The sequence below is a fragment of the Ammospiza caudacuta genome, chromosome 3 (genome assembly GCF_027887145.1).
Source record: "Ammospiza caudacuta isolate bAmmCau1 chromosome 3, bAmmCau1.pri, whole genome shotgun sequence".
NCBI lineage: Eukaryota > Metazoa > Chordata > Aves > Passeriformes > Passerellidae > Ammospiza > Ammospiza caudacuta.
Genome location: NC_080595.1, coordinates 66,466,268 through 66,478,376, shown reverse-complemented (window position 1 = coordinate 66,478,376; position 12,109 = coordinate 66,466,268). Strand labels below are relative to the sequence as shown.

The 12,109-nt window shown below is 35.9% G+C and overlaps 1 protein-coding gene across 23 annotated transcripts in view; it reads right to left on the bottom strand.

The window, feature by feature from the left end:
* The window catches only part of TRDN (triadin), a 223,406-nt gene that overhangs the window by 134,054 nt on the left and 77,243 nt on the right, over positions 1 to 12,109 (bottom strand). The gene's annotated exons all lie outside the window — the stretch shown is intronic.

The following is a 12,109-nucleotide window of genomic DNA, read 5'->3' as shown; positions in this document are numbered from 1 at the left end:
AATGAGGCAAGACTGCCAAATTTGCTTTTAGAGGACTGAAAACGTAATGAAATCCAACCTTTTGCCCAGGCTTCCTGTTTTGACGTGCCAGTTGCTACAAGTTAAAGGTGAGTCTCTCCCCAGCTTTCAATCATTAGGCTGTGACTGTTCTGGGGAAAGGTTTCTCCGCTTATTGTATGTGCATGAAAGGAGCAAACTGTTATTTCATTAAGAAAGAACAGCTGAGGATCAAGAGGTGAGATTATGTAACTGTACTGAACAATGCAAATGCTCATTTTCTGGAATGTATTACTTGAAATAAAATACTGATTCCCCACATAGGCATTCTTTCCTAAGGAACACACTGTGACACAAAGATTTCATGCACACTGGCAATTAAATGGGGCCTGGGAACATTACTGGGCTCTGGAATTCAGATTTACATATCCTGTAACATATTTTTGGATAGCCTCTGACAACTTTGACTTGTGCCAAGCAGCAGTGTCTCAAAAAATTCATTGGCTCAATTCAGGAATTGGCAGGGGCCAGGGACCACTCCCAATAGATAGCTGAGATAAATCCAACCCATTTTGACCTTGAGGAAGTGTACTGGATGTGGCTCTCTCTATGAGAGAAAAAATCACATTCAGAGAGAGAACAGTTGAGATGAGTTTGATTTAGTAATCTAGATGTGGCCACATAACAAAGTTATGTCAAATGGGAAAAAATACTAAACAGGATTTTAATGACCTATTTAAAACAAAATTTTTGGCAGGGGAGGATGGAATTAATGGATAATAAAATGAGACTTTTAAGAAAGTATATTTTAGTAGCCAACATATATTTCCGTTTTTCAATTGCACTCAGAAGGTGACTCTTTATTAAATGGTTAATTGCCCAACATAAAGTGAAACTCTGATTTGGCATAGGCTGATGATATTATTTAAGAAAAAACTACACTACAGTATATGCAGTGATTACCAGTAGCAATGCAATCTTTTAAATTTTAGTGTCGCCACACTATCAGCCAATTTCTTTTATGATGCATAAGAAAAGAAGAAAAGGGGAGATTACATGGGTAATGACAAATCTAGCTATGTTCCACTATATCTATGTATTTGAAATCCATTAAAAAAACACAAATAATTTTGTAACTCTACATAGAGTCTAACTTAGAGTGAAGCACATTATTGTGAGATACTTCCCCAACACACAGGCAATGAAACCAGGCCTGTACAAATAACCCAGCAACTTTGGGTGTCCATCCATCTATTAAGCTGAAAGCAAGGACCACTAGGTTAAAATTGAGGGTGTAGGAAGGAAGGAAGTAGACTGATATTTGAAATGCTCTTTTGAAAGGGAGTAAGGGGAAGGATTAAATTTCTCTTTTCAAGACACCAAACATAAGTAGCAGCAACTTGATATACTTCTATTTTTAATGAATAAATATTTGAGTTCATCCTTTGTTGTTGATAATGGATTCTTATATATGTTTCTATGTAGTAATAATATAATATATGCTATATACATGTATATGCATGAACATATAAAAACATAACAATATTTATTTAGAATGAATTAGAGAAAGATTAGGGTTCAAAGGGACCTTGAAGATCATCTATTTCCAAATTCCTACCATGGTTTAATGATGTTTCTGAACAGAAAATACTTGACTTGGCAATTAAACAGGTGTGAGAATCATTGTTGCAGACTCCTGGAGACTGTGTGAACATCAGTTGCTGTGTTTTCACTCAGACACCAAATCCAATTAAAGTCACAGCTGGGAATTTGTTTGATATATATATAATTTTTTTCCTGTGCATTTGTATCTCACACAATGCAAGTGTGCATAACAAGTGTGCAAATGAGGCAGGCAAGACAGGCATGGCTAGAGCTATTGGTGTTTTGGGGTTTTTTTCTGTTTTAACTTAAAGCAGATACTATGGGTCCAGAAACACATGCAATGTATTTTAGATGCATGACAGAGCTTTCAGTTTAATCTGTTTACAAAAGTATATCTGTGAGAACTCCCTTACACAGCTTTTTCACCACAAAATCCCTCTTCAGTTCAATCCATATTTGTGAAAACTGTTCTAATTTTTATGTTCAGAAGACTGAAGTCATTTAGGAGTTAAGAGCTAAGCATTAACAGTTTTGTCATTATACGTTAAGAAGTCACACAGACTTTCCTGACATTAAAATAAAATTGAATTGAAAATATTGAATATTGAATTTGCTGACTCCACTTCCTCGCATTATTTATCACAGGCAGTTAGCAGGTAAAAATAAACCTACATGTTGTGTCTAGAAATATCAAAAGATGGATCTCAAAGAACTAAGTACCAGGACAGTGGAAATTATGGGTTATTGTGTGGTAATGATGGGTTATTATAAGCACAATGTAGTACAAAAGGACTGTAGAGGCAGATTACAAAATGAAAAGACTTATTCAGTCTTTCTTTCTCTCCCCAAATAACCTTTAATAAATTGGTATCATATACAGTGACCCCTAGCATAATTAACATGAATATCAGGAGTTGGCATAGATGCTTTTTTTTCACAATATGAAATATCCAATTAAAACAGAAAACACTGCAACTAAATACTTGCAGCTAACAATTAAACAGAACAGAGGGACCTTATAAACTGTTATGATGAAAAGCAATAGACACTGACTATGCCATGTGAGCACTGCTTAGTAATTTCTGTTCTTTGCATTTGGTTTATCTGTACATATAATATTTTCAACCATCCTTAGTCCAACTACATGTAAGAAATATTCAGTGCCCAAGTCCGAAAAGCGATAAGTGATAGCTACAAGAATGATGATGCTTTATGTTGTCTTCAAAAAAGAATGCATATGCCAGTTTTTGCAAAACAAAAACAGCCTAACGTGGATAAAATCAAATTACAGATAAAATTCTGTAAAATTACAAATTTTGATAATCTCTCACAATTACAGATATTTGTAATTGATAATGAATATACTTATTAAATAAATCACTGGAAGTCAAACTAAATCCAAGTATCTCTGTCCTGGAGCCACAAAGGTTTTCATATCTCTGAGTCTTTTTGCTTGAAGGAGGAAAACAAGGATTTAATGATTATGTTACCTATCTTGTCTACACTTGAAAATCACTTAAGACAGTGAATCCATAGCCATTTTTCAGAAGTTAAAATTTCAATAATGCAGTCTGAAGTTAGAGGGAAAAGACCTGAGTGGTTTTATTAGACCAAATATCAGAGGAGGGCCCAAAGCAGCAGAGGTGTTGGCTCCTAACTCCTGTTTATTCACTCCCACTGAAATCACTGGGAGCTAAGTTCCATGGATGTAGATATGAGAAATACTGGAAGAAAAAACCTGCAATACTGGAGATCATGATTATTTTAAACCAATAATGCTTTGATAGCTACTGATTCTTTTTTCCCTTTGGTTTTGCCAGGAAAGATGCTCTATGCTTTAAAGAAGTTATTTTTAGAACAAAGGGTCCTGGGTTTCACTGTCATGAGTTTTAACCCTGGTGCTCAAGGCATCCTCCATGATTTTTGGGTAAATGACTTAACTTACCAAGTCTTTCCATTGAACATATAATTGGATCGCACAGAAATTAAAAAAAAAAAAATTAAAATTGTGAGCGTATGACAACTAAAATTCTAAATCTTAAATTCTATGAAAGTGGAAGCTCTAAAGGCTGAGTTTTTGTTCTGATGCAAAGATTGTTTAGGTTTCTTTTGTTTGAATCATTTGGATAGGGAATATCTTCCACATTTATTCAAGAAAATATTTCTCTCCATTTTTCTTTATCCCTTTCACTCACTCTCAAAACACTATAGCAACTGGAATGATTTTTTTTCCAAGTGGCACCACTATTTCCTTGATTACATCAAGAGCTGCTCCTGATAACATAATTTCAAATTTTATAGAAAACTTGTCATTTCAAGTCTTCATTTGAACAAAATTCTTGCTTGCACATTTGCAGCATATTTCTGGAATGTATGTAGGCTGTCTCACTACCAGACATTTAAAAGTTAACTTTCAGACAGTTATATCTTGATAAGTCACCCAAGGGATCCATTTGTAGTCAATGGAGAGAAATTGGTACCTTCAAAGGGTGATTCATCTTTTCTATCTTAGGCATCTTTCTTAGGATGAAATTGTCCTCTGGAGGCCTCTATTTCATACCACTGGCTATAAAGACAGTTAAAGGTTAAAGCTGGGCAATTAAATTTTGTGTATCTAAGTGAGGTGCAAAGAATTGCAAACATTTTATTTTGCAGTTGTCCATAAAGATGATGCTTCATGCCACCAAAATATTCCAGGACTAAAGAGCCATGCATGGTTTTTCACACTGTAGATACTGTTGGTAACACATTGCTCCCCAAACCACCAAAATTGTATGAATGAATCTCACATATAGGAAGAATTCTGTTTTTAAACCTAATTTTTAAAAAAATTTTAAAATTTGTTTAGGTATCATGTATGTGGGCATTGAACACCTTTTGAAATTTCTGTTATTTATTTTGTGAGACAATACTGGGGGTATTGAAGGGCAAAGTGAAACAATAGGAAGGAAGGTGAATTTTCAGAGGGAGGAATAGTGGTTCCTGATGAAGAAAGAATAAAGTCATTTTTGACTCACTATAGGTATATGTCATAAGTTAAACATCTTTTTGACTGGGCAGATACATGCAGGAAGAAAGCTGACATCAAAAGAAAGTTGCACCTGAAGAAAGAATGGTGAAAGGAATGGATCTGCCACAGCTTACAGTCCCAGTGGCTGCAGATGAGATGCATGAGTAGGTGGGCATAAAACAAGGTAGGGATGTGTTGTTTAGGCCAAAGCCAAACACTCCTCTGTCTACTGCATTTGATGTTCTCAGACCAGAAGAGGAGAGGAATTCTTGCTAAGCTGAAATGCTTCATGATGGAATGTATTTTGTCAAAGTACTTTTGGATCCTTTCTATGCTCTTTTTATCTATGTGATATGGTAAAGTAATACCATTACTGTTGTTGAAAGTGATCCTCCTCATTTTCCAGCAGAGACAGCATAGAATTCTATATTGGGATTAGAAGAGTAACTTCTAGTTTCATAATAGAGATACAGGTTTTTCATTTTTAACAAAAAATGCATGAGAAAAGTGGAAGGCCCTCAGAACACATTTTTTCCTTCTTCATAATATTTCAGTGTATTCAGCATCAGGAGGTGTTTAAAGGCACATTGTATAGATGTCAGGTATTTTCCTTCTTGTTAAAATTGAGAGATTCAATCTATGGTGGCTAACTTCCCTAAGATTTTTCAAAATTATATTTTAAAGATAACAGATTCATTAGCTCAGTTATAATTTTAATAACCTGGGCTTATAAAACTGTCTGAAGGAGAAGATAGTGGGTTATCATGTTTCATCAAAGACAAATGTTCGCTTGTAACCCATGTAGGATTCCTGCTTTACTGAAATGGTAGGCATTTTAGATGCTGTTGCCTGTCTTGTTTACTTTAAGGAACTCTATGATAGAGCCTTGCCTCCAACTTACTCTGATAAAAACTCCCTGTATTCATTCCAAGTGGCATGACCCTGCTTCCATCTCCTGCGTATTTCCTGCTTACACTTGAGTAATGACAGGAGTTCCTTGTTCATACATGCAAGTTTCTTGCCCTCTTTGTTTTCTTGCTCACTGGGGGTGCATCATTCTTGAGCCTGGAGGAAGTGATCCTTGAATATCAACCAGGTCTCTTGGACCCTTCTTCCCACAGGATCTGTTGCCGTGGGATTCTTCCAAGAAGATCCCTAAAGAGGCTAAAGTCATCTGTCCTGAAATCCATGGTTGCAATCTTCCCTGCTGCCCTGCTTCTCCCCTGCCCATTGCTGGACTCCACAGTCTCAGGGTCACTGTGGCCAAGGCAGCCCCCCAGCCTTCACATCTCTGACAAGGCCTTCCCTGCTTGTCACTATGGGGTAACCATGGTAACCACGAGGCCACCAGTCCTTGTGGGATCCTGCACTGCCTCTGTCAGGGAGCTGTCATCAATTTACAGGAGCTTCCTGGACTGTTTGTGCCTCATTGTGTTACTTCTCCAGTAGATATCAGGGTAGTTACATTCCCTTCCAAGAATCTGTGCCTGTGACTTTGAGGCTGCTTCAAGCTGCCTGTAGAATGCCTCCATTTTTAAACTTTTTGTAGCATCAGTATCTGCTGTAATGATTCTAACTGGAAATCAATGATGACAGTGAGTCATTAAATGCAATTACTATTTTACAAAGTCCCTTGCTAAACTTAGTTTTACATTTTAAAAAGGAAACTATTTGTTTACTATTAGCTGTTTAGGAGGGGTGTTTTGGCATAAAACTTTTACCTTTATTTTCTAAATTGCTTACTTTTCAAAACTAAAGTAGTTGAGTCTTTTGATGATCCTCCATTGAAATCACCCTTCATTTGAAACTTGCTTACTGAACTATGTGAAATATTTTTAATACTAAATTTTAGCAATAAACATAACGCAGTTGTGAGAATAATTTGGTTACTCAAATTTCTCTGCCTTCACAGCTTAAATTGGTTTGTTTCCATTAAAATTGAAGATTTAGACTCATTTCAGCATTTTTAGACTCATCAGCAAATGTTTGTGTCTTTCTCTTGTATCTCATAATTTTGATCCTCAGAAAGCTTGCAGTGAACTATCAAAGAAAGACATCCATTCCTTTCTGCAGAAGCAGAATACCTCACATTCCCTTTGTAGCTGTTTCCAAGAGAGTGAGTAGTTTGAAATTTTTTGGCCAAGTTACAATGAAGTGCCATAAGAGTGTTGACAGATGCAGCTTCATGTGCCAGCATCTGGCTCTGATTCACAGTGGGATGATACAAACTGGGAATAATGGGTAGTTGTTTTGCCTCTGTGGGATGGTGTCAGGATTGTGCTGATAACATCTCCTTTGAGAGACCAATGTCATTTCAGAGTTTGACAAAATAGACAGGTTTTGGGATGGGAAGAGGAGCAGTCATAGACAAGAGTCTTGTTAAAATGGGATCAGTGGATATCCTCTCATAGTTTCTTGAATAGAAGTTTAAGGAAGCAATATTTAACTCTAAATGACAGATAATGTTTATTTTAAGAATTGCACATTAATAAATTAGTTAGAAAACTGAAACTTAATTTTCAGTTTCTCATACATGTATTTAAAATTACTGCTCATTAATTCTTTCTTTTCAAACTCATTGAAAACTCTGCCAGGATATTACTAGAGAAATAAATAGTTCTTTCATTCAATCATCATCATTTATGCCATCCACAGAAACAAATGGGTTGGCAAGGGTTTCATCATGTGAACAGTTTTTTGTTTGATAAACTGATGGACAGTTAACTGCCATCTCTGAAGAAAACTCCAGATGAGTCTTTTCAAATTTTTAGGTTACAATATTTCCCTCAGCAGGTAGTAAAAAAGTAAAAAGTTTAAAACGTAAAACTGGAAACATCTCACTGCCTCCCATATTTTGCTTTAGTATTTCTCAAAAAAAAAATCTGGCTTGCTTGTTTTCTACCACTGGGGACAGGGCTATTGAGTAGCTTGCACCAGAAAGCATCTCTCCATAGAAAAAAAAAATATTCCTTTAGCATTTACTCTCAAATGTGAAAGCCCATAACTCAGTTGAAAGATTTTCATGCTGAATTTCTCCAAACAGCAAGCTAATAATATTATTTCTTATTTTTTATGACAGATTTTTATTTCTTTTTCTAATTGCACTTCATTAAATATATCCCCAGGGAAACTATATCAAAGTTGTCTCCATGTAAATGTAATGTAACAAGTTGAAATGTTACTCCCTGTCATTGAGATATCCATAACACATCCTAGTCTAATCAAGTAGGAGTGACACTTAAAAATAGTTCAAGAGCCTAAAGCGTTTTGCTATCTGAACAGCGGAGGGCAAGTATTTAGTTCCAGTGCTACAGCCCACCCACGGCAAATACAGGCATTTTACTTTCTAAAGTAGTCTTTATCGTTCTAGGTTGTGGGGTTTTTTTTCACAGTAATACTGTCCATGATCTTTCAATATTGATGTACATTTATACCAGTATCTCCATATTTTAAGGATATTAAATGGCAAGTATCATACTGATAGTCTTGAACTTCTCTTGTCATATTGTGTAATAACACTAGTCCCTCCTCTTTGACAGAATATTTCTTGGCAATGAGGAAGAGGTAAGCCTTGGAAGAATATTGTAGACATGATGGATTTTCACTCTACACTTTCCAGGACCAAGCAATCTGTAAGATTCCCCATGGATACTCATCACAATTTGCCTTAATTTCTTGACTTTTCATGTTTGCCAGAGGGGGCTGGGGTGGTTAGAGGTGCAGGGGGAGGGGGTGTTTATGAGCATGTGTGCAAAAGGTGAGGCTTCAATGATTATTTTAATGAGAAGGTGAGATGACTCTTTTACCCTATGGGATACTCTCTTGCAGCGTACACATGCCAGAAATCCTGGTGAATTTGTCCAAGTCATACATGTTTTTCAACAGTATAAGATAAGTAAAATTGTCTAGAACACATTGGCTTTCATATTGGCTTTGGGACTGGCTTTGAGACCCTGGAATGGAAATATACAATAAATATAAGTGTACATTGATGAAAGGAACTGATATGGCCACAGTCCTTTGCAATATAGCTGTTATTGGAAACAGCTATGTAGTGGTACAATCCCTATAGGGCAAACATGTTCTTCAGTGCTAAGGTTTTAGAAAGTCCAAATTGTGAATAATACCACATCTGTGTTCCCACTGTCTTTGTTGTGAATTAAGCAACTGTAAAGATCCTCCATTAATGAGTCGAGTATACCGTGAAATGCAAGTGGTTTAACCAAAACCAGAACAGAGTAAAGGTATGCATGCAAAATAAACGTCTAAGTGATTAAAAAGAAAAGAAAATCACATCACATCACAAGTAGATAACATGCCCATGAGGAAAAAAAAAAGTGCATTTCATTACTAAATACCCAAGACATGCTCATCACTCTTAATTCAGCATGCACAACAACATGCTGAGGCGCCATGCAGAAGATAGACATGCAAGAATCCAGTTTCAGCAGTCACAAAACAAAACAGGCATTTCATCAGAACAGCTCCTTGATCTGCCAGACTAGTGCCAGACTGGCAAGCATTGCAGGGAAGGCAGGGGAAGAGTAGGAAACAGGCTTATGGCACAGGGGGAAGAAAATAGAGTCGATCCAGTTAACTTAAAGTATCATGTGCTCCATGCTAAAAGAGTGACCAAAGAGTGCCCTTGAAATCCCTCCACATGGGTGAGGATTTCCAACTCTCTAACATAAAAAATAGTTATGAAAACAAGTTTTAAAATTTCCACTAAACTAGAACCCTTTCTCCTACCAATAAAAAATAAACTATAAATAAGAACATTAGAAATACTACTGAGAAAAAAAAATAGGAATATCAAACAAATTATCAAATACATGGAATAGAATATATCCATTAAACTATATGTTTGTGACCTTCTGCATTAAAAATGCTATCTTGGACTTAGGAAATGCCAGTAGAAAAATAAAGGTACCACAGTCAGAGCTAACGTTCTTAAATAATCAAGCTTTCTACCTAAGGTTTTAATCTTTATAAGGAAAACTTGGAAAACTAATCCTGAAAGAAATGCATATTAATTCTTTCTTTACAGGCAGACAGAAGGAGTACAAAGCAGTTTGGGCAGAGTAATTTGTTAATGATGCTGAGACAGCACTGCCTCGGCTGAGCAACTGTAGTCCAGGGACAAATAGGACCAGAAAAGCTATGAAAGGTGGTTCAGCAGTTCCTCTGAGAAATTGTCACTTATCATGATCATTTTAGACAGACGGTAAAAAAAATATTTTTAAGGCCAATTTCTCAAGAGATAAAATCAGAAAGCAGTTTTTTATACTGTGTGCAGTAGGCCGCAAGTGGTCTACCTCTAAATGTATCGGTAGAACCCAACTGGTCACTGTTGCAGTCATGATATTCAAGGGGAGGACTTCTGGATTAGGAAAAAACAGTTTATGGCTAAAACTCCACTATTATCATTGTAAAGTGCTGAGAACCTCAAATACTTCTCTTTCATAAAGAGAAATAAATAAATTAAAATTCAATTAAATAAATAATTTAAATAATAAATAAATTAAAATATTAGTCTTAGAACTTACTTGATATTCATACAATTATTGTGGATTAAAGGAGGACATCCATGAAATTTGTCAGTATCAAGGACAAATACTACCAATGAAACAAGAAAACCAGCTAATGCTGCATGAAGCATCTTGGCAAAAATTCTTCCTTATATGTCTTCCTTGAATTCCCTGTGTACATTTCATTCATTTTTTATAGCTAAGACTGCATTGTCATGATGAAACTTTGAGCAGGTGAAGAATATTTCAGCTTCATTTGTTAAAATCAACATAGGAGCATTAACTGACCTTCAACAGATTGATGTGACTGAAAAAATGCATTATTTGATGTATTTTAAGAAGTGTATTTATTAATGAAACCTAAAGAACTGAATTTTACTTTTAATGTTAATTGTTTGAGCACTATAAAATGCCATACAAAATTAACTACTTTTCTATAAATTCTTGCTTAATATTTATATAAAAAACCCTAATCTTATAGTAATTTATATGATTTTTTATAATAGTAACACTGCAAAAGTACTTTCTAAGAAAAAATGCTGAATGATATAACTAAAAATGATATTATAAATTTTGCCTAAGGAATCAGTTATTCATGTTTGTTGCAATCAATCACAGAAAACCCCAATATGTCTGTTCAAAGGAATTTTCTATGACAAAATTTTTTTCCCTTCACAAATGGTAATGTTGAGATTGATAGAAATTATTCCATGTTTGAAAGAACTGTAGAGTCAAGGTGACTGTAATTTAATTCCTCAGCTGATTTGCACTCAGAACTCTTTGTCTGGACAAAGTTCCTTACCATAAAATATATAGACAGATAAAAGGATAAAATATACCAGATTGTAACTCTAATTGGATATTAGGGTTATTAAAGGGTGTTTTCCCCACATTTATCTATTCAGTAAAATGAATTACAGTAATACTTCTGTTCACAAAAGGATGGTGTAAAATGAGCACTTTGTCTGAGAAAGTCAGTAACAAACTAATCGAGTAATGTTTGGTGGCACTCTTCTCAATGATTTCCATAAATCAAGGCTGATCATACCTGACCTCTACTTTGCTTCTCAGAAACACTGAGTAGTGTTTCTGGAGTCTGAATGTTCCAGCATTGCCTTTCACAGCTGGTGGGTTGAATAAAGCTTGTTTTCAAGGCAATGGTTTTTTTTCCCCTCCCACAAAAATGCATCTGGCTTCAGCACAACAACCATTTGCAGCATTTAACTTCAGGGCTCAACAAGTGACTTGAGAGGTCAAAAGGCAGTCAGTTTACAGATGGAACTCCAGGTGGACTTTGGGAGATGTTAAGGAGTAGTCCATTTCCACTTCACCTAAAAATTAGATTATTTAAGATACTTTAAGACTTATTTCTACTTTTTGGAGTCTAAACCTGTCACCCTAGTTTTTTATCCACTTGTAAGGCCATCTGATCACCCTATGTCCATTTAATGTCTTTCAGCTCTTTAACCTGTGGTTTCTTGCACTAGTCTGTCATAGCACACTGGTATGACACAAGGCAAACACTGGAAGAGTCATGTCTTTATCTTCTGAAATTCAAGTCACTACAGTCTTCATTCTCTATTTCACTGCTCCCCTTCATGGATTTCCCAGTTTCCTTGTAGCTGGAAAAGTCAAAACTGGAAAAACCCAAGCTGTTCCTTTCCTACCGCACATTTGCTCTGCCTCAGGAGAGGGTCAAACAGGCCAGGGAGCCTTCTGAGAAAAAAAGGGGTTTTTTGCTGCTGCTTGTAAATGTCAGAACACCTGTAAGAAAGATCCTGAAGATCTGCATGAAAGTATTTCTTATGTGAATTGTTGATGGTACAGTTGTGTAAATCCAGAAACTAGGTCATTCACATTGGTGCAGGGTGCTATTTTTTAACTCAAACCATGACTGAATCTCTGTAAGCTTTAGCTAATCATTTTCCTCCTCTGAGCCTAAAGCCGTCCCTCTGTCTATAACTGCTTG